At 46.3% G+C, this 27,054-nt stretch overlaps 1 protein-coding gene across 4 annotated transcripts in view; it reads left to right on the forward strand.

Moving 5' to 3' along the window:
- The first annotated feature begins 566 nt into the window (after positions 1–566).
- Positions 567–27,054, forward strand: part of Tmem150c (transmembrane protein 150C) — a 70,169-nt gene continuing 43,681 nt past the window's right edge. The window contains exon 1 of one of the 4 annotated variants that reach the window (XM_087583761.1): positions 567–670. The gene's annotated coding sequence lies outside the window, so the exon portion shown is untranslated. 4 annotated transcript variants of the gene reach the window in all.

The raw sequence follows: 27,054 nt of genomic DNA on the forward strand, positions 1-27,054 counted from the left end.
GGAGGAATCTTAGAATCTTGTGCTCTGAGAGGCAACAGTTTTAAATAGATGGGTGTGGTGGGTTGATCCAGGCGACCCTACCGTGCATAGCAGGCCAGTCAAGTAAGTTAATCAGGAATCTAAGGTTAAAATGACACTGCTTAGGGGTCAGGGTGACACTGGGCTATGCTACTTAGGGGTCAGGGAAGTGACAAAAGTTGGGGTCTGGGACGGGGGTGCTACTAAAATGCTGACTAGTGTTTTATGAACACACACACACACACACACACACACACACACACACACACACACACACACAGAGGAGATGAGCAAGTTGGCTGTAGGAGAGCGGCCTTGAAGTCCTCGGTCCATTGTCAGGGTCAGAAGTTGGTCCTGTGTCTGTTCAGTTAGATGAAAGAAAACCACGGGAGGGCAGCGGGTGGCGGAGAACTAAGCTGGGCTGGTGGGCCTGGAAATGAATTTTAGCTGCTGTGCGCAAAGCCCTAGGTGTGTGTGTGTGGACAGAAGGAAGCCGGCAAGAAGGTTACAACAGGTCAGGAATAAATAACCAGCAGGCGGAGGATCCCAGATTCCGTCCTGCCTTTTGTTGGGTGAGGAGCGCCAGGCAAACGCGTCCACCTTGGCTTAGGAAGGAGGCGATTGGACCGTCCGCCCGCAGCCGCAGCCCCGGGTGACTGTGAGGGACACGGGGACCGGGAGGAGGGGGGAGAGGTACAAGCCGGGACCTCGGGGCTCCACCGTCTACCCCGCGACGGGGACCCCGGAGTAAGTCGGGGACCGGCCGCGCTGCGGCGGGAGGGGGCGGGCGGGCAGATCCCACCCCTTCCTGAAGGAAGCGCCCTCCCCACCGCGATTGCCACCGCCGCCGCCGCCGCTGCCGCCGCAGGTCACGGCCCGCGAGCCGCCGCCGCCCGGAGCAGGTAGGCGCCGCGCCCTCCTCCGCCCCTGGCCCCTGATGCCCAGCTCGCCCAGCTCCGGACCCCGTGGGGACCCCACCCGGGCGGTGGCGTTGCCTACCCAGCCCCCGGGCGCGTGCTCCGGAGCCCGAGGCTGGCGGTACGGCTACGCGGCGCGCCTGTCCCGCTCCCCGCCTCCGCAGTGTCTCCTGAGTCCCCCACCCCGCCCGGTGACAGGTGTCCCACCGCCGCGGGTGGGGTCCGGGTAGGAGCGGTGAAGCCGAGTCCGCCGGCCCGGGGCGCTAACTTGCGGTGCCCTGCACGCAGTCGGGTGCCCGCCCTGCTGGGCGCTCGTTCCTGGGAAGAATCCAGGATTTCGAGGAGGGGGGCGAGGGGGAGGGTAGGGGTCACGGTGCACGAGGCGGTCTGGTTATCCACGGTTATAAATAATTTTCAAAAGTCGACTGACTACCTTGGGTTTTGGAGAGAGCCTTCGCTGAGTGGTTTTTCCCCTCCTTAAATGAATCAAAGCGGGAATTAGGGTTTTCCCAGTTGAAATTCATGTTCCTTTGCCTCCTCCCCCGACAGCCTCCCCCATTCATCCCTCTCCGTCCACCCCTAACCCCCATAGCACTTTGCTGGTCTTTCGGTCGCAGCTACCCTGACCAGGTCTTTCAGAGCTGAGCCAGGGTGGTGACTGCCAATGTTGAGAGCAGAGCCCAGGTGAACAGAAGCCAGCCAATCCCCCTGGGCGATCCCAGGCTGACCTCCCACAAACGTGATCCTGATAGGGAACCGAAATGCACCACAGAAGCAGGACAGGAAAAAAGCACTGCTTAGATCTATTACAGTAACGCAGCCGAGAGGGCAACGTTAGTTTCTGTTTCTTCAATTCTCTGCTTGAATCGAAGACGGATTTTAATAATGCACGGCTGTAACTCCATTCTGGGCTGCAGTTAATAAAAAAGGGCAGGCGAATGTGAATGTATAAAGTTCACGGTAGCAGCTAGTAAGCTGACCCACGTAAAATTTCCCATGTTGAGGGTAAACCGTTAGGCGCCTGCATGTAATAGATGCAAAGTGAATGATTTTACAATCTCAACTTGCATCAGATACCTAACTTTCTTACACGTGTCCTTCGGAAAACCCTGCTTCCAAAGTAACCATAGTTGTGCAGAGCTCTCTCTCCCCCTCTCTTTGCCTCCCTCCCTCCCTCCTCCTTCTCCCTCTCCCTTCCTCCTTCTCTCTGTCTCTGTCTCCCTCCCTTCCTCCCTACCCACCCACCTATCTATTGACCCACCTGAAACAAGGTCTCCCTATTATATAGCTCTGGTTATCCTGGAACTTAACTATACAGACCAGGCTGGCCTGGAATTCACAGAGATCCACCTGCCTCTGCCTCTGAGTACTGGGATTAAGGGCTTGCACCAGCATGCCCAGCAACTGTCATCTCTTAATGAACTAGAAGTGTGAATTTAATTTTCTCGGCATAAGCGTGGGAATCTCAACGGTTTGCCCTTGATGTATAAATTACTTAAACATTTTGCAAGCCTCCCAAGTTGGAAGCTGACAAATTGGATGTAGTAAATAAAGGGTAAGGAAGTTCTGCTAGCATTAGTAATAATTGGCAGATGGTCTGACGTTGGTCAAACATAAACGGTTTGAAAAAAAAAAACCGCGTGCTTATTCTGATCTGCAGGTCAGCTAAGTAAAGGCTGGCTTATGTAGATTTGCATTATAATATCTTGATAGCGATTTATTAGTCCGCGTTTGTTTCTTGTCGAATGCTTTGTGAGGGAGGTAGATTGCCTTAGAGGGTCATCGTTTTTTTTTTTTAATTTTTTCCTCATCTTTATTAACTTGAGTATTTCTTATTTACATTTCGATTGTTATTCCCCTTCCCAGTTTCCGGGCCAACATCCCCCTAGCCCCTCCCCTTCCCCTTCTATATGGGTGTTTCCCTCCCCATCCTCCCCCCATTGCCTCCCTCCCCCCAACAATCACATTCACTGGGGGTTCAGTCTTGACTGGACCAAGGGCTTCCCTTCCACTGGTGCTCTTGCTAGGCTATTCATTGCTACCTATGAGGTCAGAGTCCAGGGTCAGTCCATGTATAGTCTTTAGGTAGTGGCTTAGTCCCTGAAAGCTCTGGTTGCTTGGCATTGTTGTTCATATGGGGTCTCGAGCCCCTTCAGCTCTTCCAGTCCTTTCTCTGATTCCTTCAACGGGGGTCCCGTTCTCAGTTCAGTGGTTTGCTGCTGGCATTCGCCTATGTATTTGCTGTATTCTGGCTGTGTCTCCCAGGAGAGACAGTAATGCTGTCTGTTGGCCTTTGTCACAGCCTGCCGCCACCGTGCTCACAGCCACCCTGCAGGAATTTTGTGTTCAGTTGCGCTGCTTTTGACTGTGGAGAATGAAGGCACTGTATCTTGATTTCCCTGTGGCCAGCACCTCTGTGGTCCAGATGAGCAGGCAACCTGGAGCCCTGAGGGAAGGAAGGGTAGCTGTATCTGGACTTTTGGGTTCATTTCAGGGGTTAGGCCAAGGGATCCTGAGAAGCTAATGTTTTCTCTGCCAGTCTTCCTCTTCCTGAAGGGACCAGTAGTATCAGACTCAGGACTCTGCAGGAACGGGATTGGCCTTGTCAGGCCCAGGCAACTATGGTTACTACCCCACTGTGTGTGTTGGGTATGTATGTATGAGTGTTGGCCCGGGTGACTATGGTTACTATGCCTCTGATATGTGTTGGGTATGCATGAATGTTGCCATTGTATATGTTGGGTCTGGGTGTGGTGCACACACGTGTGCACATGAAAGCATGTGTCTCCACACGCGACCTGAGGTCAACACTGCACATCTTTCCTTCATCTCTCTTCGCCTTTATTTTTTGAGATAGGGCCTCTCACCCAACTTGTGAGTTTCAAGAGGTCTACCCGCCTCCCTTCCCTACCAAAGGCTGGGGTTACAGGCACCCAACATCACGCTCAGTGTTTGACACGGGTAACAGAGGGTCCGAACTTGGGTCCTAATGCTTACATGCCAAGCACTTTATAGACTGAGCCTCTCCCAGCCCAGAGTGGAAATGCTTAACCAAGAGGGATTTCAGTCAGGACAGATGGGATAATGAGAGATAACGGTGGTCACTGACACACCCAGCCCCATGTTGTCTGAAGCAAGCCAGCTCCAGTAGGTTAGGCAAGTAAAAAATAAAGTTTCCTTTTTAACATATATAGTATTATATTTAATTTACGTATGTATTACATTTACATATATTACATTTAATTTAATATATGCATTATACATACATATCTATATCTATATCTATATCTATATCTATATATCCTCTTGCAGATCAGTACTACCAAGCATAACTTTTTACATTGATGGGAGTAATCTGTAAATCTGTCTTATATGATAACCATAAACCTTAACATGAGGCCGTTGAAATGTGGCCAGTACAATTGTGGGACAGATTTTAAATCTTATTTAACTTTAATTAGCTTGAATTGCCACATGGAGATAGTGGCCACCGCGTTAGGCGACGCATCTCTGAATTCCCACCACTCATTTCTGACAGGGATACATTTGAGGGCAATTATCCCTTAATTGGGAAGAAGTAGAAATTTGCATTATCCTGCCAGGAATTGAGATTTAACTCGGGAATCGGGTTTCGTAGAAAAGGCACTTGCATTTACGCTAGAGTCCTTGTCTACTCTGAAAAACAGTTGGCTTTTTAACTCTCTGTCTCGGCCATTCGCAAGCAGAGTTATCGGTCTGAGTTGTCGGGAGCTGTGTTTGTGGGGCTCTCACAAAGGGGCGTCGTCTGCGCTTGTGCGCCCTGTAGCTCACTCACTCTAAGTTGGCTCCTGCCCTCGGGACATTTCCAAGCCAAGGAGGGGAGATTTGGAGAAAGGGAGGAAAGATTATGGCTGTGTCTGCCTGTACCCTTCCTCTCATAAGTCAGCCCCGAGACAAATAGCCCATGAGTTGCTCACGGGACAGGCGAGGGCTGATGTCTTTGCTCTGTATCCCTTCGTGTCCGGTTTCTTTCTCTGGAGCTTCCATCTAGACACCCGCCCCCTCCGCTGCTCCACACCGCCTGTAGCGTTTACCAAATTCACTTAAAATACCGCCCACTCTCCTTTTTAGTGAAGTGGGGTTCGAGTAAGCTTCTACTGGATAGTTTCCATTTTTAAAACTAACTCGCTTTGGTTAAAACCGTTATTTTGATGCTGGAGACAGCACATTTTTTTTTTAAATTAGATTTCACAAGATATTGCCTCTCTCCTTTCTTGAATGAGTGACCCTCACCCAGCCCAGAGACCTAAGAGTCTTTCTGCAGGGGAGAACTGAAGGGTCCGGAGGCTCCCAGTTTGGGAAGTCACTATCCTTCAGTGTGTTATTTAGAAATTATTGAGTGTGTTAAAATATATTAGAGTTGGGTTAAAACAACCCTAAGGCATTTGTGCCTTACAGTACTTATGGTCTAGAAGGGCAGACTCCTCATAACTATCCTATACGGTGACGTGGGTGCTTAAATACATTTAATAAACGCTCCCTATAAATCCAGTGCCCTCCAAAATAAAGTGCAATGTCCTTCTAGCTTTGATTTTTAAAAAACAAAAAAGTTGTTAGTGTTTTCATACATTATGGTGTTTTTCAAACTGCTTGTCTTGGGTCTTAAAATCAATTTGTAGATGAGGATCATCGTGCTCCTTCTGAAACAGAACCATAAAACCGTCTGTGCGTTGTCCTCAATGGAAGTTTCCCTTTCCTCAATGTATAATAATGACTAGGCCACAAGGAAGCGAGTAGAAACGGCTTGAGTACTGGAGAAACGGGACCTCTGGCTTTAAACCTTTCCCAAGTAGCCTTGTTCATCTGTGCACCGCACAATGTACGGGTGTCCACTGCCTGCAGTCACTGTCGTGTACACATGTGTCCTGGTTCAGATGCAAAGTCCTCCCTGTGAAAGGTCCTCTCGCACCCCTCCAAGAAACACTGATGGGAGACGTATGTAGTCTGTAGCAATACCAATCACTCCACACCAAGTGCCCCAAGTGAGTTATCCTCGTCTTCCCTTGATGGGGGGAGTTCTGTTTCCCCACAGTACCTCCATCTCATTTGGTGGAGAAGGCAATCAGTCTGAAGACACACCCTGTGTCCGTATCCAACAGTCACATACATGGATGGGCATCTGCAGACGTGAGGCACTCATAGACTCATAGACCAAGGCCCTTAGGCAGAGGTAAGCCAACAGCAGTGGTTTTTCTGCACAAGACAGAACCAATGGTGAGAAGGGAGGCACCATAGTTGTAGGCTGCAGAGACCTCACTGCCGCCAGCCAGTGCTCTCTGAGGCTAGTCCTCTTCGAGAGAGAGCCTGAGCATCCTGGAGGCCGCCTGCAGATCGCATCTCCACAAGTGTTTCCTTTGCTGCCCACACCCCCCAGCTTCTGCGTTCTGGTTTGCAGCAAGCAAATGTGAAATACTCTAACCGGTCCATCTCCAAACCCCTGCTGTATACAATCACCTGCACTTTCTTTCCAAAATCACTTCTGACCTATGAATGCCACTGCACACTTCCCAGTACAGCTAACTGAGGCTAGCCCACTGGTAGAGGCTTGCCTAGTGTTGGTGAGGCCCCGCGTTTACCCCCAGCACCACGGCTGGAAAAAATTGTTTTAATATAAATGAGCACATATGTGAGTGTCAGTGTCTTTGGAGGTCTTAACGTTGGAACTGGAAAGCCCCGCCCCCCATACTGTAATCTAGATGCAGATTCCAGTTTTCCTTAAAGACCAGGCTAAAGACGAGTGATCACTTATCCAGAGACCTTGCCGGGTAGGAGAGGCCTAAGTCTGCCACCATGCTCAGTTTCCTTCTGTTAAAAGTCCAGAGGCTGCGTGTAACATACCAAAACCAAAAGTCTGTAAAATATTCAGACTTTGTTCAAGGCTCCAGAATTGTCTGTTTCTGCAGACAGTGAGAGACTTTGCCCATGGACTAGAAAGAGGCTTGAAGAACCATCGTTGAAAAGACACTGAAAGCCACGTAGACAGTGCCTAAGGAGTAATCATGCTTAACTACGGCAGTAGAGGAAACTGGCCTGTGCTTGGGATGGCATTGTCTCACGCCAAAGTGTCCGTAAGGGGTGAACGTGATAATCATATCAATACGGAAGGTAGCCGGGCCCTCTTTTTATATCCTGAGGTTACAAACACACGGCAAAATTAAGCATTTTAATTATATTTGTTGTGTTAATTCTTCATGTCTGTGCTGAGTTAGCTGACAAAGAAATGGTTTTAGATGGCATCACTTGGAAGTTCTAAAACGTAAGTTAAAATCGGCTTTCTACAGCTACAATGGGTGTTTGACCCTGTCGACCCCACAGAGTCTTGCCAATCAGAGTCTTCAAACTGTCTTCCTTCTGCAGATTCATAAGTGAATAAAATAGTTAAGAAATGATGATATTGGGGCTGGAGAGATGACTTCGTAGTTTAGGGCACTTGTTCTTGCAGAGGACTGGGGCTTGATTCCCAGCACCCACACGGTGGCTCACAACCATCTGTAAATACAGTTTGGGTCCTGACATCCTCTTCTGACCTCTGTGCACAACGGGCATGAGCATGGGGTACACGTGGACAAAACACTTACACACATGAACCAAGTAGGTAAAATGGGGGTATCATTGTGAAACAATGTAAGCAGAAGCATTAGTTTCATGTGAGTTTAGAAGTACTTGTCTATTAAGCTGTGGCTCTGTGATGCAGTTCTCTTAGAGTTCCTAGTAGAGGTATATCTTACAACATCTAGGCCCAGTTTCTCCAAGTGATTTAGGCCGAAGCACAAAGACTTTTATGAACGTATTCCCTCATGCCCTCCATGTCAAAAATCTAACATTCTGCCATTCTTGTCATTGGCAGCACGGTGGCTGCAAGGATCATATTTATGTCCTTGTAGCTTTGGTAGCTAATGCAATTGGTCTTTTAAAAGGCGATTATCTTCCCTGTGACATTTTGATTGGTATTTCTCCCTTTTAATTTCAGCTTATATGTAGCATAAAAATTGATTTACATGGAGAGGAGTGGGCTGCCATTACATACCGTAATTTTGATTGCATATCTAGGCTTGTAGAACTAAAGAGATTTCTCCATTAACTGAATTGCAAGGCAGACCCAGTTATGATCCAATAGGGGCAAGTTGTGATTTTTTTTTTAAAGATCAGGTGACTTAAACCAAGCCACTGTCTGCTTGCAAAGCTATAAACGGAGTTCAGAAATGTGGCTTGTTAGCTATGGTGGCACTTGAAGTATGGCCCCTGGCTCAGAATGACTGTTTGTGGGAGGATGTGAGATGTATGATTGTGTATACATTCAAATGTGTGTGTGCATGCAAGCGTGTATGTGCATGCAAGCATGTGTGCGCATACAAGCATGTGTGCATGCAAATGTGTGTGCATGCATGTGTGTCTATACAAGCATGTGTGTATGTGCATGCAAGTATGTGTGTGTGCAAGTGTGTACACACAAGCATGTATGTGCATACAAGCATGCAAGCGTGTGTGCATGCAAGAGTATATGTGCATGCAGACATTTGTGTGTGTGTTTGTGTGTGTGTGTGTGTGTGTGTGTGTATACAAGAATGTAAAGCCCAGAGGTTAATGGGCTTCTTCAATTGTTCTTCATTTTTGTTTTTTGAGACAAGGTCACTTACCTAACCCAACACTCACCTTTAGATTAGTCCTGCTAGACAGCAGGCTGTAGGCATCCTGCCATCTCTACTCTTCAAGCCCTGAAGTCACAGATCTGCATCCCTGGCTTTTACATGACTGCAGGGGACTGAATTCAAGTCCTCAGCTTGTGCACCAAGCACAGTGCTGACCAAACTGTAGCCCCGTTCCCTCTGGATAACACCTTCTCTCCCTACTATTTTCTTTAATTAATAACATGGACCTTAAATCACTTTGCCACATGGAGAATTGAGGAGAATTGTTCTAGGTGACAGTGATTTCCCAGCAGGATGTCTGAAAGCAAGACAAAGCCTTTGGATGTCACACGGTTTATTTCTTGGAGTATAGTCACCACGGAAGGCGGTGGCTTCTTTACACTTTCAGACTCTGGCTATGTTACACGAGTTCTTGACACACTGTTGGCCAGGCTCTCTTAGCATGACTTTCAGCCTAGACCTCAAGAGTCTCTTCAGATTCAGTCCCCGATTGAATGTTTCCCCCCTCTCTTTAATTAAATCATTTCCTCTCTGGGTTATATTATACAGGATAGTTTTATCTTAGGGCATTTGACTATCTAATGGAGAAGGCCAGCAAAGTACTATAAAGTGTTACTGGACACAATCACTCTTCTGTTTCTATGTTGTCTGAACTGCTTATATACCGTCAAGGAGTTGGACAGTTGGCTCCTCAAACTGATGATATCTCCTGCTAGGTCTGCTGTGGGCTAGATCTTTAATTCTGACTGACTTAAATTTTACCAGCTTTGTGTGGTGCGGCATCCCTCCATCCAATGGTCCAGAGAGACAGGCACCAGCAGATGGTGAGCTGATAACGTTCTTAAAGGGTTGCTACCTTGGACAGCGCCATCCACATGCGGGCTGGGCCGTCTACCCAAGAGGTTCCTAGCCTGGTTGCACAGTAAAATCATCTGAGGAGTTAACAATCAAGTTGCACCCTCAAACAGTTAAATTAGCATCGCCTGTGTGGGGGTTTATAGACACCACACTTTTAAAAAGCTCTCATGTGATTCCATCAAGTTTGGCTGGTTAGGCACAGGTAGTCAAGGAAGCCTGTGTTCCCTCAGGGACTCGGTAGTGTTCCCTCAGGGCATCACAGAGTGTGCCTTGGGCCAATGGCCAGAAATGAACACAGGAAGGCCAATGGAGCCCATCTCATCTTAGTCAGGAAGACTCTGACAAATCTATGGTGTTAGATCTAGGCCATTTTCCTATCGGGTTGCCATAGCAACAAGGGCACACTTACCCCCACAGTGTCCAAGTACCAATTTGATTTGCTCATGGGTAAGGCAAGGGGTTGGGGGTGGGGAATTGTGGGAGCTGAAGGTGTGAAGGACGCCAGGGGAACAAGCTCCACGGAATTCCCTAGGCAGGGTTCATAGCAGCTCAAAGAAGCTGAAGCAGCCATCTTGGAGCCTGCCTGGATCTGTGCTAGGTCCTCTGCATATGTTATAGTTGTCAGCTCGGTGTTTTTGTGGGACTCCTCACGGTGGAAATGGGAGTGTCTCCGCTTTGCCTGCTCTTGGGACCCCCCCACCCCCACCAGGTTGACTTATTCCGCCCTGATATGAGGATTTGTACCTAGTCTTTATTGCATCTTTCTTATGTCATATTTGGTTGGTATCCCTGGGAAGCCAGCTGTTTCTGAAGGAAAACAGAAGGAGTGAATCTGAGGGAGAGGAGAGGTGTAGGCAAGGGGAGGGGCGAGGAGGGGAACCTTCGGTCAGGATGTATGAGGGAAAAATAAATGGAAAAAACTTGCTGCAATCATTTTTAAAAAATACAGATTCATGTTTAAAGTTTAAAAATCAAGAGAGAAAGTTGGTCTAAAACTAACACAATCGGTCCTTTGTCAGCTTGACACAAGCTAGACTCTAGCTGCAGAGTCATTTGGGAAGAGGGAATCTCAACTGAGAAAAATCACTTCATAGGATTGGCCCATAGATGAGTCTGTAGGGCACTTTCTTCATTAGTGATTGATACTGGAGGCCCGGTCCACTGTGGCGGCGCCATCCCTGGGCAGGTGGTCCTGAGCAAGCCACGAAGGGTAAGACACGAGGCAGCATCCACCATGGATTCTGCTTCAGGTCCTGCCTCCAGGTCCCTGTCTTGAGCTCCTACCCTGATTCCCTCAGTAATGGGAGTGGCCTGAGAGACATAAGATGGAGTAAGCCCCAAGCAGCTTTGGTCGTAGTTTTATCACAGAATAAAACTCTAAGACAACCTCCCCTCTAGTCTACTCCAGAACCCAAACCATTTCGGTCCTGACATTCCTGTCTCTTGAGTGGCCTTGAACCTCTCTCTCTCTTCTTTATGGACACCTTTCCATCGGTCACACATTTGTAGATTTTGTCCATCCAAAATTTGTTTTCCGCTGTTAAATAGATTAGGTTCATCTCTACAATGGAGTGCTCTATTGTCGAAATGCTGATAGTACGTACGCCTCAAGTGAACACGGCATCACGAAATACCTGAAAAGAGTGAGTTCCTTTACAAGCTTTTATTTATTTATTTATTTATTTATTTATTTAAACATTCTTATTAAATCTATTTATTTTGTGTTGGGGTCCTGGGGGTGCATACCACGGGGCTTGTGTAGAAGTCAGATGACAACTTGAAGGGTCTCATCTCCCAGCTGTGGGTCCTGGGCATCAGACTCAGGTTGTTAGCCTGACATCAAGCACCGAACATTCTTGATGAGCCGTCTCACCAGCCCTATTTACTTGGTTATTAACTGTAGCATGAAGAGCACACATAAAGCTTTCCATCTTCGTCATTGTAAGATCTACAACCCAATTGTGTTAGGAACATCCCCATCATTATACATTCTGTCTCCAGAACTCTTTGTTTTGCAGAGTTGAAACTCTATACTGATGGGACAGCTTATCCCTTCCTGTCATTCTGTCTGTGAGTCTCTGTCTCTCTCTGTCTCTGACACACTCTCTGTCTCTGTGTCTCTGTCTCTCTGTGTCTCTGTCTCTGTCTCTCTGTGTCTCTGTCTCTCTTTGTCTTTCTGCGTCTCTGTCTCTCTCTCTGTCTCTCTCTGTCTCTCTCTCTGTCTCTCTCTCTGTCTCTCTCTCTGTCTCTCTCTCTGTCTCTCTGTCTCTCTCTCTCTCTCTCTCTCTCTCTCTACTTTCCTCTAGTGAGACCCAGCAACCTTAGCCACTTCACCATACCAATGACCTTCCCTTTTGTTGAAGACCTGTTAGTATTTGCAGAGCCCCTTCTGATTTAGAATCCCATGATCCCATGTTGTCCTGTCCCGGCTCCCCCGGCACCAGGATGGTAGTGTGTCCATCTCACTCCATTTGTGTGTTCCTAGATGGTGTGCTGCACTTGGTGCGATTTCCTAAGGTTTACTCATGTGACAGCATGTGAGAGAACCTCCACCTCTTTAAACTGAGAAGTACTATAATGTATTAATGTATCACATTTTAAAGGAAATTATTTCAGCTTTGAAGAGAAGTAATGCTTGTTAGTGCATGCAGGTATCTCACACACACACACCACACACACACACACACACACACACACACATACACACATACCACACACACATACACACACAGATGTACACACACACATACCACACACACAGAGACATACACATACACACAGACACACAGACACACACACAGACAGATTTTCATCCATCTAAATGGGTTTTTAGAATACTAATATAGAACAAAGTCTATTACTGTTATTGTTATGGGAACCATGTCTGGATATCTGTACTTTTAAATAAATGAGACTTTGCCCAGTCCAGTGTATGTTTCTTCGCTATCAACCCATAGCCGGACTTCAAGATTAAGAGCCAGAACCCGAAAGCATGTACGTATTTCGTGGGATTCAGTGACTGTAGACAGTGATTTGCAGTTTTTTGCAGGCTCTTTGCTGATTTAGTCTGATTTGTCCTGTCATTTCACCTTTCTGTGGCAATTTAACACATCTCTCAAATACTAAGATTTTATTAAATTTAAGACATATAATGAAATATAATTCTGCTGCCAGATTACTGAGCATGTATCACTAAATGCTCTCTCTCCCTCCTCCTCTGCCCTCCTATTCTCTCAGCATAGGTAACAAATCAGGGGTCGATTATCTCAGGAACTGTGTAGACACGAGGGAGAAGGAAACATGCCCTCCTCTAGGCAAACACAGCTCAGTCCACAGCCGTGGGGCCACTGTGGACTAATGGTAATAGGAGTTCACACCAAATGAGGGTTAGCTGTGCAGGCAAACTTTGTACGGAGAAAGAACTAGAAGCCTGCCGCTCACACTTATTAAGCTCTTAGTGTGTGCCAAGCACTGAGCTAGGTAAATCATGTGACTGCATGCGCACGCAAATATTTGAGGTAGGTTCCTTAATCAGATCTTCAAAAATAAATGAATTGAAATGTCCCGTGATAATAAACATTGGCTAAAGTCAGACAGCTAAAATTCAAGGCACCCTGTCTCCTGGAACACTAAACTGAAGGCGTTAACAATATAATAGATATTTGGAAAGTGTTACAAGATGAATTCTGAGTGTTCTCAGTGGAAACAGTAGTATGTGAAATGTTGTTGATGTTAATTGGCATCATTTAGCCTCTCCTCGGTGCATACACATATTAAAACAGCAAGGAGAGGTAAGTATTAAAAGTTTTTACTTGGTGGTTAAAGACAGCGGCCAACAGGAAAACAACTTGTCTTTATGTCAACATAAAAAATACAGTTTCATGGGCTGAGAAGTTGGCTCAGTAGCCAAAGACCGCCAAACCTGATGATCTGACAGAAGCAACACCAGAACGTTGTCCTCTGACTTCCACGTACACACCCAGAGATGCATACGTGTACATGCATGCACACACACACACACACACACACACACACACACACACACACACACACACACCACACACGCACCTGCTAAATTAGATAAATGAGTTTATAATTTGTGTGCAGTGTAATGGGTAAATTAGAAGGCTTTAGTGGCGTTTCTTTTAAATAACTATAACGCTGTGTAGAGATTTGCCTTTCCCTAGTGGGAGCGAGCTGAGCTAAGGAGGCGTAAGGAGCAAACGCAACAATGCTAACAACAGTGTATGAAAGGAAGCCCCCTCAGTGATGCGATGCTAATTAAAATAACAGGTGGGGACAGTGCAGGGCTTAGTTGTGAATCTCCTGATAGAACTGACTTTCAAGATTATCAAGTAGGTTTAAAAAGATTTTGAAAGTGGCCTAGTTGGAGATTTCCTGGGTAAGTAGGCTTGTCTTCAAACTGGTGCTCCAGATGAATGATAGAGATAACATCATTTCCAAACTCATCTCCCTGAGGGCTTCTCTCTATTGACTTTTCTGAGTCCCACCTTCTGTGGGGTCTTCTCATGTCCCCTCCTACCGCAGATAGACCCACGTATTTTTGGGGGGGGGGCTGTCACTATTATACATTGATTGTGTTTTCATTTTTTTTGATGTAGGACTCTGAGACTTTACTCTTCTGTGATTTATCTAACCCTTTATTCGAATGCCCATTAACTTCTGAAATAGTTTACTTCATTCTCTGGTCTCGCTGGTTTTGCTATCATTTCTGTAGGCCTTCATCTGTACGTCTTGCTGGAACAGCATTAGTAAACACAGTAGTATTCATCTACTCTAGTTTTGCTTATGGCGAAAGCTCTCTTCTCATATCAAAGGATAATATTGGTATAGAGAGAGGCAGGAGGGGGCTCACAGAACCCATCAGCCACTAAGCACCCCTAGATGTTTTTTATTAAATGTTTTATTTTATTAAATGTCTTTCCACATCCATGAAGCTCAGCTTTGGCTCACGAATGCTTTACGTCTATAATATCGATAAATTTCTCACAATAAACTGTTTTATGTTAGGAGGCTCTTTTGAGGCTAAATCTGGCTATGGTGCCAGGGTGGCTTTGAACTTCTGAGCCCTGGTAATCCTCCTGCCTGTAGCATCCTGAACATTTGGACACAAGGCATGTATATTTTAGTGTCTTGTTGACATCCCAGGTTATTTCTAATTTGCAATTCCCCCCCATGTTGTTCATATAAACAGGAAACATATCTATTACAAACAGTTACCTTTAGGGGTCACATTGTACACATTCCTTCATGTCCTGAATTTTCTGTCCGTGTGCTATACGAATCTTTAGAAGGTTTATTCTTCAAGACATAGTTTAATGGTTGCATAATTTACTATGGGTTCCTCATAACGTAATCCTTACAGTTTTTAAAATGTTTATATTACACTTTTATTTACCATGTGGGAGAATGAGAGGACAGCTTGCAGAAGTCACCTATCCCCTACCACTAGGTCATCAGATTTAGCAGAAAATATCTTTACCCACTAAGCCATCTTGTCGACCCCTTCATCCCTGTAGTTTTTTTATTGCTCCAAGTTTTTCCTGATTGTTTACTGTCACATCGAGCTCAGTTGTGCGTTCATGCATGTATAAACTTTTCCTCCTACCTCTTGTATTAGCTTCCAGAGGCCTCAGTGAATTGCCACACACGGTAACTTAAAACAGTGGTGGCTTATTCTCTTACAATCTGGAAGCCAGGAATTCACATTTAAGTTGCTGGCCCTTCAGGGGCTCAGGCTCCCTCTAAAGAATCCAGGAAATTCTCTTGCCTCTGCCAGCTTCTGGCCTCCCTGGCATGTGGTGCCATCACCACTGCCTGTGGCTGTCCCCTATGTGCCTATGTCCTTCCCGAGATTCACAAGGACGACAGCCACACACCGTAAATCTGTGATGACTTCAAGATTGTCAACACCTGCCTCTACAAAGGCCCTGTTTTCCAATAGTCACATTCACAGGAAAGAGGGATAAAGACATGGACATATCTTCTTGGTGGTTGCCAGATTCAGCGCTACTATAAATTTGTGTCAGAGGACAGGTTTCCCACGCTTCCTGATTCTGTTAGCTGCTTATTTTCCAAAGGCTACAGCCAGGCTGTCCTTGGTCGTCAGTGGTATAGATTGCCCCATTCACTTACAGTCCTTCTTGCATTAAGTATCTATTTTAAGATGATCTTTGCCTCTTGGACAGAGCAGGGGAAATGAAGACTTTGCTGAATTCAGCAGAAATTCCTGTACTCGACTGCAGACATTTGTTTCTTTTCTGGTGAATCTTGGTTGGCATCTCTTTGCCCCTATCCATGGTGTGGTGACTGTTCCTTTGTCACACCGTCACACCACCGCCATCACTTTCTCTCAAACGCTGTTCGTAACCATTCTCACCGATTACCACTTACTTTGTAATGGTTCCAAAATTTAGTCTATGCATTCAAAACCAGAAGTATCCATTTGTGATGTCTTCCCGTATTTTAAATCTAAGAAAATACTTTCCTGAAGGGCTAGAGAGATAGCCCTGTGATTAGGAGCACTTGTTGCTCTTACATGGGACCCAGGTTTGGTTCCCAGCACCCATGGTGGCTGCTGATCATCTGAAACTCCAGTTCCAAAGACTCCACACCCTCCTGACCTCCGTGAATACTGTGAGCACACAGTTCCCGGACACATCTGCAGGCAAAACACTCCTGCACATAAAAACACAAAATAAAAGGATGTTCCCAGCCAGGTTAGAGTTCCACATTTTATATTATTCTCTTGTATTAGCTCCTGATCTCTTTGCCACAGTCAAATGCCTGACAAGAAGCAAAGGGGGGGAGTTTATTTGGCTTCAGCTCACAAATACCGTCCATCTTGGCAGGGATGGCCAGTGGCAGGAGCTGGGGCAGCCAGTCGCTCTGTACCCACAGTCAGAACACAAGAGAGGTTGAAGCTCCCCCCACCTTCTTCCTTTTATTTAGTCTGGGACTCCATCCTAAGGCATCACACTCACAGGTGGGTCTTCTCATGCCAGTTAGCCTGATCTAGAAAGTTCCTCAGGCATGCCTATGGTAGTTCTACATCCCATCAACTGGACAAGCACCTTATTCCAAGAATTGCCATATTCCTCACTCATTCCTTTAAAACAACCGTTTTTAGTGACAGGTGGTTTTTGCCTCCCCTGCCCCAGGGACATTGGCCACAGTAGATGTGCTGTCTGTTGAGACATGGTCTTTTTCTTTCCGTCAGAATTTTGTGGTATTTTTTAATTCCAGTTTTGTTAGGACAAATCCTTGCTTTGTGGTTTATAATCCACATTTTCCTGTCTCCCCCACCCTGCTGCAGTGATTCTGGGGACTTAACTGTTTCACCTGCCCCGAGACACACCTTTGGAGATGTACCTTCCCTTTCTCCCTTCTCCTTACCGACGTTGGGATGAGGCCCTGGAATCTGCACTGTGAGAAGTGTGAGCTGTGACTTTGAAGCAGCACTTGCTGGACCCCGATTAGACAGATGCTCCTGTGAAGCGATTGTCTAACCTGAGTGGCTTCTTGTAGCCTCTCCCTTTGTTTATTATCCTCCTCCTTCAGCAAAGTTTGCCCTCCAGATTATTCGTCCTGTATGTGGCAAACTCATTCGGTTTTTTCCTACCATCTTGTAACTGTTATTGGTGATTTGTATCGCTTGACTTGTTTGCTTGTATCCAAGTTGTTCGCTTGTATTGTTGACTTGTTCACTTTGTGTCCAACCAATTTACCCAGCTCTCTAGTCAAACTGAGTAGCTTTGTAGCAAAACCCAAGCCCTAGGAAGTCCTTCACCTGGAACAAGTCATTTTACCTTCTTTCCAGTGTTACACCCCCTATTTCCTCACTAGATAGCCCTTGGTGGCCTGGAGCTCACTGTGTGGAGCAATTTAAACCAGACTGGCCTTAAACGCACAGAAATCTGCCTGCTTTCGCTTCCTCAGTGCTGGTATTGAAAGTGTGCCCGGCTACCCCTGCTAGTCCAAGTGTTTTTAATGCCGCTTCTGAGGAGGGGCATGGGGTCACCTTCACAGGTCTCATTAATGAAATAAATTTACAGTAGACTCAGGATGGAACTCCAGGATAATTTGCAGGAGTCAAAGAGAAGAAAGAAGCAGGGCACCCAGGCTGGAGGAGGGGTAGAAGGACGACAAACGGAGAAAGTTTGTTTATAAGAGAGTACAAACAAAAGATAAACCCCAAAGGACCTGATGGGTCCTTGGGGGGACAGGGAGGAGCGGGGAGAAGCATCTAATGGCAGGGTCCTTGTTCCTTGTAGTTTTTATTCAAGGGGTACAGAATGGCTCTCCTCCGGGAGCGGGGAGGTATGTCATGGTCTGGGGTGTGAGAGCAGATTAGGAGACGCTTACCCGAGAATCATTTGATTCCGCTGAGTCAGCTGGAGTGGCTCCAGGGAGCTTGGAGCTCAAGATGTGTCTAACACAGGAAGGAAAAGCAGCCAACTGCACTTTCTGTTGTCAGTTCTGCTCTGAGAGCCCACTGTAAGGCCCCCGTATTGGCCCTACTTAGTTGTGAGCGCCACTGTAAGCCCACCCCCACCCCAGCATCGGCCCATCTTCCACATCCACTCTCTGCCTGGACATCTTTATCATTTCCTGAGAGGCCAGCACTAGCCGTGGAGGCCAACATTTGAAAATGAGTTAGGAGCAGGTTGGAGATCCTCTTGTATAGTGTTTAAAACTGCCTCTTAAAACGACTCTTAATTCCTTATCTACCAGGGTATTTCTGACCACAGACCTTGCATTTGTCTCCAAGAGCTTGAACACATTAATATTAGTATGTCTGAAATAACGCTTGGGAAGGAGATAGCTGTTGCCCACCTAACCTCCCCTCATTTAAAACAACAACGACAATAAAAGATCTGTTTCACTTTTATATCTGTGGCAGTGTGTGGGTGTGTAAGTGCAGGTATCCACAGAGGCCACAGGAGCCGGGGTTATGTATAGCTGTGAGCTGAGCATCATGGGTGCTGTGTACCAAGCTCCAATCCCCTCAAAGAGCAGCCAGAGCTCTTAACTGCTGGGCCACTTCCTCCTCCTCCTTCTCCTTTAACCGTTCTTAGGGCAAACGCTCTGACTCCAGCTACCCCAACTGGCTAGACTTGGCCAGCCATTGCAGTGTATCAACTAAAGGGTAATACTGGACAATGGAGAGAGAGAGGATTCAATAAATAGGCACTGGGAAGGGGACCAGATAAAGGGGTCCAGTGGACCCTTCCTCAGTTTATTTTCACTGGACTGAGTGTTAGGCTTCATTAGAGGAAACTTTGGAGCAGGGGTCAAGCTGTATGTGCGATTAAGCATCTGTCATTGCCAGAGCCTTGGTTCTGTGAGATTGTCTGATAAATCGTTTGTCTGTAAATGCTTTTGTCACCTGAAGGGACTAGTCAGATTCCTACATGATGACCTCTCCTGTTCCAGGGTGCCCCTTGTTCTTGTGTGTAACTGCTCTCTTGAGGGGTTAGGGGTGCCCATCCTCTGGGGTTCTGCTCGTCCTAGAACCCAGAGTGCCAAGTGGTTTAGGACAGTGACTCCTCTTCTGTCTTGCCATTTAGAGGGGGATGAAGTACATTAGGCAGACAGAAATGGACAAGAGAATGACCCAAAGAAAAAGACACAAAGTAAAGGCTTCCATCCCGCCGGGCTTCCTTGTGGGCTCAATGCTTCTTAGCAAAAGCAGTTCCCGGTGCCCATGGCCAAGAGGGAAGGTTCCAGATCAAAGCGTCCTCTGAAACAAGCTAGATTTGTTGGTAGTGGCGGGCTATTCTTGATTTACATTCTTCAACTGATTGGGTAGCATCTCCATGACCTTTATAATTTATCAAGAGACTGGCTGTGCCCTGGAGCTGGAAGCTATAGAGAACATAGATCCTTCTGGAACACTGGAAATACCCACTGGACCTAAAGACAGTAATAATTGGCATTTTTCTCTACATTTTTAAAATTCTTGTGTGTGTACAGATCTTTCTCTCTCCCCCTCCTCCTCCCTCTCTCTGTATATGTGCTTGTGTCTATACACATATGTGTGCAAATTTCTATGCGTTTGCGTGCATGTGTGTATGAATGTGTGTGGGCACATGTATGTGTGCATACATGTGTTTGTGTGTGTGTGTGTGCGTGTGTGTGTGCGTGTGTGTGTGTGTGTGTGTGTGTGTGTGTGTGTGTGTGTGTAGGTCAGAGGAAGATGTCCAGTGTCCTCTTCTATCACCCTCTGCCTATTCCTTTGAGACAAGGTCTCTCAGTGAATGTGGAGCTCACTTGTTTGCACCCCTTCCCCATGTTCTGCCAGCAGCTAATAAGCTCTGCGTCCCCCTCACAACTCCCTCCCCGCATGCCGAGGCTGCAGATTCGTCCGGCTTCACTCAGCACCTTCTGTTGAGGATTAGAGCACATGTCCTCACAGTCACACAGCAAGCTCTCTGGCCCTCTGAGCTGTGTCCCCAGCTTTCCTCATACTTGTAAAATTTCATACTTGTAAAGTTTCTTTTACTAAGTATGGGAAATGATGGTTTCATTTGACTATCCTGAGATCCACAGCTAGGGATGCAGCTCAGTGCGTGAGCACCTAACATGGGTGAGACCTAGGATTTAGTCTCCAGGATTACAAAAGGATAGCAGATAGATAGATAGATAGATAGATAGATAGATAGATAGATAGATAGATAGATAGACAGACAGACAGACAGACAGACAGACAGACGGACGAAAGGTACTGACAGTGCACCTGAAAATGCAGAGCCATTGACTAATGTGGATTTTATTTTAAGGCTGGGATTCTGGCTTCGGCTGCCCTTCTTCACTCAAGATCGCGATGGCCTGGGAATGCCGGCGGCAATTCACATTTGGTTCAAGAGCAGCCTAAAGGATTCAGTTGATAGCACAATTCAAACAGAAAGGGCTTGTCTACTGCTTTAAACAAATACCCTTGGTTTTGACTCAGGAAGTACAGTTCTTAACGTAACTGCCCAGACTCTGGGATGGCTCGGCATAAAAGAGCTCTGAGAGCCACAGACAGAATCCCATGATGCTCTAGCGGCTATTGAGACAATTATTGCTGATACAAAGACGGCCCACAGGCTCTGGACTGTGGGAGGTGAGCATTTCAGGCTGCTCTTGCCTACTTGGTACACTGGTAGCCACACACACTTTCATCACGTGTTGGGAATTATCACTTATTTGAAGCAGGCAATCAGAGAAGTGGCTGTGAGAGCCAGGATGTAAAAGTGCATCAGTCTAAAGCTGTGAACGTTACTTTTCCTTTTATTCGGGAATAACATTGGTCTATAGTTTTCAGTGTTTAGAAATGTACCTACTGATGAGGGGCATCGGAATTAGTCCATCTTCAAGAAGAATTTGGGTAGCTCACCATATTTTCTCATATTCTAGCATTTTTCACACTAAAATGAACTCTTCCATAAATGTTTGTAACTGTTAAAAAATAATTTTCAGAAAAAGGTAATTTTGGATATAAGAACGGATACCAGTTAAAGATGCTGAACTCGCTAGCCACTGCCAGGAGTGTTGGAGCCAGGAAGGCAAGCACACTGTAGGGCAAGGGCTCCGTAGTTCTCAACCTGTGGGTCACAACCCCGACAGGGGTCACATCAGATGGCCTGTATATCAGATATTTGCATTGTGATTCATAACAGCAAAATTACAGTTATGAAGTCGCAACAAAATAATTTTATGTTGGGGGGTGGGAGGTCACCACAACATATGAGGAACTCTTTTAAAGGATCCTACTATCAGGAAGTTAGAACCACAGTTGTGTTACAGGTGATCTGACAAGTGAAGGTATAAACCATCCTTCAGTGGGAGAGAGAGTGAGAGAAGCGGGAATCAGATGAGCTTGTCCCTTATTGAACGCAATCTGCATGTCTAGAGAAAAGCACTGTGTTCATGGCTTTCGGTTACCTAGAGCTTAGTTTTCCACGGAGTATGTAGTTGTTGGTGTAGGTCCATGCAAGCATATATACACCAATGTGCTGTTACGTAAGTACATGTTACAGACACGGCTAACACTGTCTTGCATGTCGTTCTCATCAACATAGTTGGTATGCCAATCTTCCGTGGTAGAACTAGCTTTCAGATTTCCTCCGGTCATTTTGCTCCTAGTATGGCTGAATGGTCCCAGCACTTAGAAGGCTGAGGCAGATGGATCTCTTGAACCCCAGAGTTCAAAGCCACTGGGGAAACATTTCTGTTCATTTAAAAATTTATTATTGGGGGGTTGGGGATTTAGCTCAGTGGTAGAGCACTTGCCTAGCAAGCACAAGGCCCTGGGTTCGGTCCCCAGCTCTGAAAAAAAGAAAAAAAAATTATTATTGGTTGCCTTTGCTTTCTTGCTGGCGCCTTTGTCACTTCCTGCGTGTCTTTCTAGATGAATAACGAGAACGCAGAGTCATCTCCTTCCTTCCCTTATTGAAGGACGTAATAAAAACACTGTGGACATTAATTTATACTACAAGTAGCCTGGGCTACATCGTCCAACCTGTTCAACAAATACGGGAGCTTTCACATGTCTGCACATGTTGTCACCAGCAGGGCCATTTTTATTAGACGTTGCCAGTGGGTAAGCACGTTACTTACGGTCCTGTCCTCTCCCCCTTTCTGTTCTCCACTGGCTGCTTCAGACTGTGTTCAGATGCTCAGTTCTGCTTTAGCTCTCTCAGGAAAAACATCCTAAGACCTCTCTGCACCCGGACTCTTCTTTGGACTCTTCTTCTGTGCAGTTTTCAGTCAATTTCTCCTATTCCTCTCTCAACCCAATTGTAACCTGCTTTCTGAGCCCCATGGTCTACAAAAGCCATTAGAGACAGTGCCACAGGTGGGTGCTTGATTGCCGAACCTGGGCCACCTGTTCTGCTCTAGCTGCGCTTTGAGGATACATTGTTGCCATACGCCTTTGTCTCCTTGACTTTCACGAAGCTGTTCTCTTCTCTACCTCCTTTTCCAAGACCATCTATCAGCTGCCATTCTCCATTGCTTCCTCATGTGAGGATTCTCTCTGCTTTCATCCTTTCTTCTCTTCTTCCATAGTCTACCTGGGCTGTGGCAAGGGTACCTTGGCTTAAGTCAACCCCCGCCCCACCACCATGATGCTGACTCCCAAGCCTGGGTATTTAACCTGCTCCTCTGAGTTGCACGTCTGTCTGGCTGTACCTCTTCTTGAATGAAGCATAGAAACACAGGTCCTCCAGGCTGGTAGACTTGTGGGTTTCCCCAGTCCTCTGCACTTTTGTCTGCTCCTTTTTGTTTCGATGCTTCTGACCTGCCTGGAATGCACTGTGGTGGACCCATGGTGGTTCTCCATCTTCCTAATGCTGGGACCCTTTGGTACAGGGGACCCCCAATCATAAATTGATTTTGCTGCTACTTCATAACTGTAACTTTGCTTCTTCTATGAGTCATAATGGAAATATCTGCTATGGAGGGCTGATATGTGACTCCCAAAGAAGTTATGACCCGTGATTTGAGAACTGCTGGTATATCAGCTGCTAATCGCTGGAGGAGAGGAAATGTCTGCTCCAGTTAAAACAGGGTGTTTGGGGTTTTGGGGGTGAGGGGACTGCTTGTTTTTTAAGGTAAGCTTTCCCCGTGTAGCCCTGGCCATCCTGGAACTTTGCTGACCAGTCTGGCCCCAAAGTCAGACATTTGCCTGTCTCTGCTTCCCGAGTGCTGGGATTAAAGGCATGAGTAACCAGAGAGGAGGGGCCATTGCCAGTTGGGAGTGGAAGAGAGGCTGAGGTATTGGGGCACCATCCCTGGCCCACGGCAGAGCAATTTCCATGGACTTCAGAGACCCATCCATGGCACTGAGGCTTGGAAAAAGGAAATGAGATAGAGATAAAGAAAATGTGGACTGCCTTCATTTGCTAGGTGTGGGTGGAAGGCAAGATACACCATTTCACAGGGAAGGAGTGAAACAATCTGTGGGAGCGATGGGGACTGAGGGCTGGGGGGGCAGTGTATGAGTGTGCAGGAGGAAATACATAAGAAATGTCCCTATCAAACACAGCACCACATAGCAGGAATACAGGCTCATTAAGAAATATTACTGGGGGCTGGGGATTTAGCTCAGTGGTAGAGCACTTGCCTAGGAAGCGCAAGGCCCTGGGTTCGGTCCCCAGCTCCGAAAAAAAAGAACCCCCCCCAAAAAAAGGAATATTACTGGGGCTGGCAAGAAGGTTCAATGGTAAAGGTACTTGACGCTAACTCTAGTGATCTGAGTTCAATCCTTGTAATCCATGTGCAAGAACACACACACGCCACTCATACATACACATGCATACACACATATACAAACTCACAAACACACATTCACACACACATATTCACATACACTCCCATATACATACATATACATATTCACACACACACTCATGTACACACATACACTCACACATATACACACTCATACACATACACATTCACAAATATACACACAGTCACACACATATACATACATATGCACACTCACATGCATACACACAGTTGCACACTCACACACATACACACACTCACACATATACACACAGTCACACGTCACACACACATACATGCATACACACTAAATAAATAAACAAATAAATAATTTAAATGTTTAAAACAAATGTTATTAGCCAGGTGTGGTAGAACACACTTACAGTCCCAGAAATTGAGAGGTAGAAGGAGGAGGCTAAGTAATTCATGGCTAACCTTGGCTATATGTCAAGTTGCAAGGCTAGCCTGTGCTAGATGGGACTCATCTAAAAAAATCAAAATATTCCCACAAACCCCAACCAAAACATTGTTAATAAAAAAGTGTCCCCGGGGTTGGGGATTTAGCTCAGTGGTAGAGCGCTTGCCTAGGAAGCGCAAGGCCCTGGGTTTGGTCCCCAGCTCCGAAAAAAAGAACCAAAAAAAAAAAAGTGTCCCCTTTGTCTTCCACTACTTTGTTGTCTCCTGCCGAGGCCTCTGTTCCTGCTGTCCCCTTCCTTTGCCCTCTGCCCTGTGTTCCCTCTCTGTCCCCACTAAGTTAGAAGCTCACATCGGCACTATCAGCCTTTGTACTCAGTAGACTCTAAGCCTGAAGTCTAGAAACATATTTCCTGCCTGGGACATCTCCGTGGTCACACCTCAGAGGTGAGAGAAATCGTGGCCAGTGAGCTAGAACAGGAGAGAAATCTGTGACTAGGGACCGGGTTGTAAGTGACATATCTAGCTGCATCTGTCCCTGCTGTTTAGAATGCCTGCCACCTCATTCTAACCCTTCTTTAGTGTGGCTATGGCTCTCTGAGTGTGGGCACCTGCCAGTAATATCAACCGTAACTGGGAATTTGAAATACAAACTCATAGTCTTGCCAAATCTTCTGTACTAGAGCTTCAGGGCCAGGACCAAGGAGACTCTGCAGGTGATTGTATATCAACTGAAGTTTTCAAACCCCTGCACTCAGGGAACCCACACATTCTTCATGGTACAGTATCAGTGGTACCTGTTTATGTACTCTCCATGGTGCAGCATCAATGGTATCTATCTACTCTCCATGGTTACAGCATCAGTGGTCCTATCCTCCATAGTTACAGCATCAGTGGTACCTATCTACTCTCCATGGTTACAACATCAATGGTACCTATCCTCCATAGTTACAGCATCAGTGGTACCTATCTACTCTCCATGGTTACAGCATCAGTGATACTTATCTATTCTCCATGGTTATAGCATCAGTGGTACCTATCTATCCTCCATGGTTACAGCATCAGTGGTACCTATCTACTCTCCATGGTTACAGCATCAATGGTACCTATCCTCCATAGTTACAGCATCAGTGGTACCTATCTACTCTCCATGGTTACGGCATCAGTGATACCTATCTATTCTCCATGGTTACAGCATCAGTGGTACCTATCTATCCTCCATGGTTACAGCATCAGTGGTACCTATCTACTCTCCACAGTGTAGCATCAGTGGTACCTGTTTATGTACTCTCCATGGTGCAGCATCAATGGTATCTATCTACTCTCCATGGTTACAGCATCAGTGGTACCTATCCTCCATGGTTATAACATCAGTGGTACCTATCTACTCTCCATGGTTACAGCATCAGTGGTGCCTGTTTATGTACTCTCCATGGTGCAGCATCAGTGGTACCTATCTACTCTCCATGGTTACAGCATCAGGGGTAGCTATCTATCTTCATGGTTACAGCATCAGTAGCCTATCTATCTGCAGAGACCTTATTGACACTTCCAGACAAAACTGATTCCAGACTCCCTCCTCCACCTCCCCCCCAGCATCCCATTCATGCCAACCATGCAGCACTCAATCTATTACAACCAGCTCTGTAAGAGTCTCCCTTCCCTGTAGAGTATGCAATCTAAGGTCATTATTGATCATCGTAGCTCCAACACCAGACGTGTGCCTGGAGCCACACACACACACACACGTGTCACATCATCACGGGTTGTTTTTCTGTCTTCATTACCCAAGATCCCTTTTCATTCGTCTCCTCCATATTCTTCCGTATTCTCCTGAAACTGCCTTCAGAGGGCAAATAATCAGAACAAGGTCTTGTCACGCAAAGGGAAAATCCTCATAAGGTCCAAGGTTTTAACCCTCTTGTCTCTGTATCAGCCAGGGCTCAAAGAAAGAAGCAGATCCCACGAGAGCTTCCATGTGTTAGGTTGTGGCACAGAGATGCTTCAACTGTGTGAGTCTGTTGTCTTTCCTTCTGAGGCTGGGGCTTGACACATTAGAATTCTGACACTGGGGAAGAGAAAGGTGGATGTAAAGGAGGATAGTAAAGGAACGCTAAATTCCAGAAGCTCACGTGCCAGAGCTCACGCTCGTGATGAGCAGGATCTATAGGATTCTGGAACTGGTTGGCCCCTCTTACCTCTAACCTCGCTGCTATGAGGCCCAGCTAGAAAGAGGACGGGGTAGCATTCATTACAAAGATAAGCATGTTTCTGGCCTGATTGTTTGTTAGTGAGGCTGCAGAGGATCCAGATGCAGATGGAATGGCTGTCCTGTGTCAAAGGACAGACGCCAGCAGGCTCACAATGACGTGTTAGCTACACACACACACACACACACACGCACACACACGTTCAGCATTCCAACCACGAAAGGCAAACTGCCTGTTTATTGAAATCATTCCTCAGCGAGTGTTTAATATCCTTCCAGTGGTTGCTAATTCTCTTTGTCCTCCAGACCTCCTGTCTGGTCCTAAAATGCCAGAGTACCAGAGGCTTAGGACTGAAGCAAAAGATCGGAGATAGGAGTGATATTTTTTTCTTTTTCTAAAGCAAAACAAGACACAGTAAGAGCTGGGGTAATGAGAGAACCCCTTCCAAGGTTAGCTTGCAATAAAATTGGCTCTGGAACAATGAGTGAGATTTTCGAAGGCTTCCCCTGAGCCAAAAGCTGCTTCTCCATAGAAGACTTTCAGTGTCCAATAAAAGACAAAACTGTGCTCAGTAGATGCTCTCGCCAGTAGGATGGGTTTTGGAAAGATTATCAGTTAAGAGATGAAGGCAAAACATCTCAATTTAATTAA

Source organism: Rattus norvegicus, chromosome 14, assembly GCF_021556685.1.
Source record: "Rattus norvegicus strain SHRSP/BbbUtx chromosome 14, alternate assembly SHRSP_T2T, whole genome shotgun sequence".
Lineage (NCBI taxonomy): Eukaryota > Metazoa > Chordata > Mammalia > Rodentia > Muridae > Rattus > Rattus norvegicus.